The sequence below is a fragment of the Prosopis cineraria genome, unplaced genomic scaffold (genome assembly GCF_029017545.1).
Source record: "Prosopis cineraria cultivar Desert tree isolate PC_DT_omini unplaced genomic scaffold, ASM2901754v1 PC900, whole genome shotgun sequence".
In the NCBI taxonomy this organism is placed as follows: domain Eukaryota; kingdom Viridiplantae; phylum Streptophyta; class Magnoliopsida; order Fabales; family Fabaceae; genus Prosopis; species Prosopis cineraria.
In genome coordinates, this window is record NW_026556225.1 from 5926 (window position 1) to 11465 (window position 5540).

Sequence of the window (5540 nt, forward strand, 5' to 3'; positions counted from 1 at the left end):
GCGGGAAAGAGACAAATGTTGGAGCTGATGAGTAGTGTACATGTTATATTTACTCATAGGGGCATTTTCGTCATTTCTTTCATAATTCTGGTTGGAAAAAAACAGCATGGGACTTGATTGGCCTTTTAAAATTAGTTGAGACTTAATTGATATAAAGTTGATCTTTAGGACTTAATTGTCATTTTCCCTAAAACAAACCCACCAATCACTATTGAATTAAAGTAGTACTTCTGTGTATTGCTATGTGACCCTTATCCTCCGGAGTTCACAAAGTGGCTGAATTTTCTTTCTTGATGCTCTTATTATTTTATCAAAGCCATTGAAGTGCTGTCCTTCAGCACAGAGATGCTATCCCTTTTCCTTCTCTCTCTCTCTGTCTCTCTCACTATAAGAACACTCACTCACATTCATCCCCAGAAGAAGAAGAAGAAGCTGTAGAGAGATAGATCACCATGGGAGGCAAGCTTAGCAAGAATAATAATAGAGGAGGACGGTATTATAGCTGTGAGAAAGAAGTGATGAATCTGAAGCACAGGGTGAAGGTTCTGCAAGAGGAGATAAAGACGATGATGGTGGAGAGAGAGAGAGAGTATATGAACTGCGAAAGAGAAATAATGATGTTCGCTTTGAAGGAGACAGAGTGGAAGAGAGAGAGAGAGAAGCTGAGGGAGGAGGTGGCGCTGCTGAGGAAGACGGCGGAGGAGAGGGGAGAAGATAAGAGAGATGGTGAGGGACAAGATGGGAATAATGGAGAAAGGCGAGGAAAATAGTGGGAAAGAGTGGGAATTAATGGGGACCAAGCTTCTAGTTGAGAAGATGAAGGAGGAAAGAGCAAGAAGAGACGAGGCTGTTGAGAAGTGGAAACAACTTTATCTAGAAATTAAGACAGAGTTGGATGATCTCATTCAGAGAACTTACAATGGTATGCATATCTGCTCATTCTTCCCATTAATTTAGATTTATGACATTTAGTCCATTTCATTCACCCAATCATTATTATAATCGTCATAGAGTTAATTGGTCCAAGAAATTTGGACAGATCAAGCTGTTACTTTTTTAGGTGTAAAGATGCAAAATTTCTTGTTAATTAGTTAGTGTTGTTATTTTGGTTATTACTCCTTTGGTCTTATTAACAAGGCAAGGAGAATGTAATTGTTTTGGTTCTAATTATAAAGGGCTTTAATAGTTATTGCATTGATCATTTTGCTTTTATTAAATGTTGATAATGATATTAAATACTTGAATATTTTATATTTAAAATATGTATATTTAATAGAAATAAACTTAAAAGTTGGTTGAATTTTTAGACCAAGTAGGTCTAAGTTTTTTTTTTTTTTCGTTGAAAATTCTGGAAGTGAAGCTAGTTGAGTTTAATGTCTATGTTAAACTAGAGAATTTCTGGTGCAAAGTACTTGTATGACTAGAGAATTTGTATGTTTCTTTTTTAAAAAGGCAGACTTTAATTAATTAATTAATTAATTGAAGATATTTATTTTTTTATAAAGTAATTGAAGATATTTATATTAAATATTTACAATATCTGTGTTTGAGTTCCAATAATTAATAATTTATTGGCATTCCCTTTAATTTGTAAAAGGGCGAAGAGAACGCGATGATTCTCTTTAGGACAAAAATCGAAATATTAATGACATATTTATCAAATCTCTATTATTGCTTAACTGCAATGTTCTCTTTCCATTTTTTTTTTTCTCTTACAAATTTACTTTTTCATTTTTTTTTCCTATTCTATCTATGTACTACAAAACTACCCAACAACTAGCTGTTAGTTGATTTTCCCTTTTAACCAATTACATTAAAATTCAGTCATTTCGTAGTTGGGAGGTAGGTTGCCTTTCAATGTCCTTTTAAGATAGAGTTTAAAGAAGAAAATATACCATCGAATGTTTTTTGCTCTGTATTTTTCTAGAACCCTGGATATATCACCTGCACATTTTTAATTGGGAGAATAACAGTTAGATTTTAAAAAAATAAATTAGTTACAAATAAGCCCTCGAAAAAAATTTTTACAAAATAAATTTTAAATATTAATTCAAACAGTTACAAATAAATTTTGTTATTATAATATAAAAATTATATTTGATATTTAAATACTTCTCTATAATTAAAACTCTTGGATTTGTCATAATTTGTATCAATATTTTTAATTTATTTTTCAAAAAAATTTATTGAAAACTTAACTAGTATTCATTCAGTATTTTGAAATCTAACTGTTATTCTTCCTTGTTAATTTACAGATTTGTAAAGGGCACATATGATATGGACTATGGAGAAACATTCAAATTATGTTACAACAATTTATATTGTAATTAAAGAAATAGTACAAAAAATAAAAATTAATTATTTGACTATGGGTTCACAGGTGATGGAGTGTGTTGGAAGCAGGCAGAGGAAAATGAGGTGGAGATGGAGAAACTGAAGGCAGAATTACAAGACAAAGAAGGAACCATCAAGTCGCTCAAATCTCAATTGGAGTCTTTGGAGCAACAAAAGAAGAAAAAGGAGAGAGAGTTTGATTTGTTGAGACAAAGCTTGAGAATCATGAATGCTAACAAGAATTCGTCATCACTTCAGACAAAAGAGAAGCTCTTGAAAACAAAAAATGTTAGATAAATTGCAGAATTAATGCAGGTCCTCTGTGTGTGAAATAATATTTCGTTTGAAGATGGAGAATTGACCACAATTAAAGATGGGTAAAGTAGGTCCCACCCACATGAAGTTCACATATAAAGAAGTGAGACTTGCCAAGCTATTTTCCAAAACCTGGATTGAATTTGTATGTATTTTTGTACACATATTTTCATGCTAATTTCCTTATTTTCAGGGTGATGAAAAAGAAGGGGTAATTCATCTCTTGAATCTTGAAGTAGACAAGAAAAGGAGATTTTTTGTTCTTCTTTCCCTCACTTTCTCATATGGATGCGAACAAATTCATATTTTAAAGAAGTTTCCATTCTACTTGTGATAGAATGAGCCAAAAGGTTGCAATGATTAATTAATGATACATATTGGCCATGTTTACCTAATTTCCTATTCATCTTTCAATTCCCTTAATTTTTTAACGAGGAAATGGGGAAATATTATTAATTAATCTCTTTAAAAAGTTATCCAATTTTAAATAGCAATAATTTCTTTAATTAACATTATTCAAATAGAAAGGAATTAATGTCTTTCGTAAAATTTGGAATCAGAATCTTATGAAAGTATGATAGTTTATATACCAAATATTGAATAATTCTTTATGAGTAAAAAAATCAATTTCATTAAAAAATTTAGTTCAATCGGTAATTAATTAATTAACTTATGTCGAAGGCATTGGTGTAAACTCTATTATAGATATGAAGATCTTGTTAGTAAAAAATGGTGAGGACTTATGAACACTCTTTGTGACCTGCATGCCCTTTTAATTTGCGAAGCCCTAGAAATTAAACTAGCCTACACTTCATTTGTTAAAAAATAATTCCTTTAAAATTTATCATATGAAACAATGGAAAAGATTAGTGATATCTCTCTTATTTCTAACCTTCCCTTTTCCAATACAACTAGTTCTTTCAAATACTATAACGTTGTAGAAATCTCTTCAAATACTCCCCCTGTCTTGGGATATGTCAAGCGGACTCCGCTTGTCTCGGTTGAGGAGTGTGTCTTCCATGTGTCCACTAAGATTTGGGCAGTTTTAGACTATTTATTTTAAATATAAATGGTCTAGATGTAAAGGTTTTATTTTTTTAAATAAAATTTTAAAAAAAATATAAAAATTTTCAATAAATTTGTTAATCACTGACCAATTTGGATAGAACAAATTTAATCTTGATGGTTTAATTTAATATTAAATTTGTAATATTTTTCATAAATTGGTTATTTAGATATACTTTGGACAATGCAGATTTAATATTTTTTTATACAATTTTTATAAATTTTTATTTTTGTTTCCAAACAGGTACTTTTCATTTTTTTATAAAAAAAATTGCAAGTGAAACATTTTGAAATCTACACAATCCAGGGTATATCTGGATAAAAAATTTAAGATTAAATTAAGACCATTCACATTAAATTTATACTATCCATATTGATTGGTGATAAACGAATTTATTGCAGTTTTTTACATTTTTTATAAATTTTTTTCAATTAAAATTAAAATTAAAACTTTTAAATCTAAACAATTTAAATTTAATCTGAATAGTTCAAATATGCCAAAAGCTCACTGGAGGTGCGAAGGATGCACTCCGTAATAGGGAAGAGCTGAATCCTATCAAGGATAACTAGATTCGGCTAAATGTGGGGAGAAAAGTGTCATATTGAACAGAATTTAGATGAATACGAGGTATATCAGTAAAAAAATTATATAAATTAAAAGTTTGTTTGAAATTATTTTTGTTTTTTTTTAAGAATTAATGTTTTGTAAAACATATTTTGAGATAAAAAATAATAAAAATAATTTTTTTTATTTTCTTTTATTTTTCAGAATAATAATTCCAGAATGCTTAAAAGATGTTTTTATGTTTTAACTCTCCAAAAATATTTTATTTTTTTTTTCAAAATATTTTTTTAAAACATATTATCAAACATATTTTTTATTTTTTATTCTGTAGAATATAAAATTATTTTCAGAAAAAATTACCAAATAGTTCATAAATATTTTAAGGTTTTAAATTAAAATATGATACTGTATCCATTTATATGCATCAACATGTCGCAAGCCGAGTTGACTGTGTCCCTCCTTTGAGGATGTTGCCCAACACAATGTGACTATTTGACTCTAACTTGTAGCACTTAATCACTGGACGAAATTCACAAGTGGGAACATACATCAGTGGCTGAAACTGAACCTCAATGGTAATTTGGATAATCAAATGACAAAACAAATCTCTTGGAAAATTCTCTTTGCTTACACATGCTGAGAAATTTGGACATCTCGGTGTAATGCCATTTTTAATGCTGATGATAGACATACCCAATAGTTTAATGCAGAAACAATGATTTTTAGAATTCTCCAAGATAGAAAACTTCTATATGCAACTAACTCTGTAAGAGGTGGTGCTGGTGTGAATCTAATTCAACTGTATCTTGATCATAATCTAGTTAGACTTGAGGTAGCAGAACAAGTAGAGCTATAAGGAAGACATATGGGTGTAGCAGTGATAAGGAAGCAAGGTCAATCTCCTGAATTTGGCTATAGCATAAAGATGGATTCTGCTCTAGGGGACTCTGTGGTTATACGAACTATTCTTATGGGCCTAAAAAAATGCTGGAATGATAGTGTCAAAACAATAAAAATTGATTGCCACTGTGCTAGTACTCTTAATTGCTTAGGCAGGGGTATAACTTATGAAAACCCTTGGCATGATCTCCTTCTCCAAGTGAAAAGTTTTGCTCTTTGAAATTGGAATATCTCTTCTAATTTCCTTTGTAATGATTATAGTGCATTTTTTAAAGACATGATTAGTGTAGGTCAGCTTAGGACTAATTCTTTTATTTCCCTTCATCATCAACCTTCCCATTTTTATGAAAGGGTGGATTGT

The 5540-nt window shown here is 30.1% G+C and overlaps 1 pseudogene; it reads left to right on the forward strand.

Annotated features, from left to right (window-relative positions):
* The first annotated feature begins 272 nt into the window (after nt 1-272).
* Nucleotides 273-3045, forward strand: LOC129298737 (uncharacterized; annotated as a pseudogene).
* Nucleotides 3046-5540: the final 2495 nt, after the last annotated feature.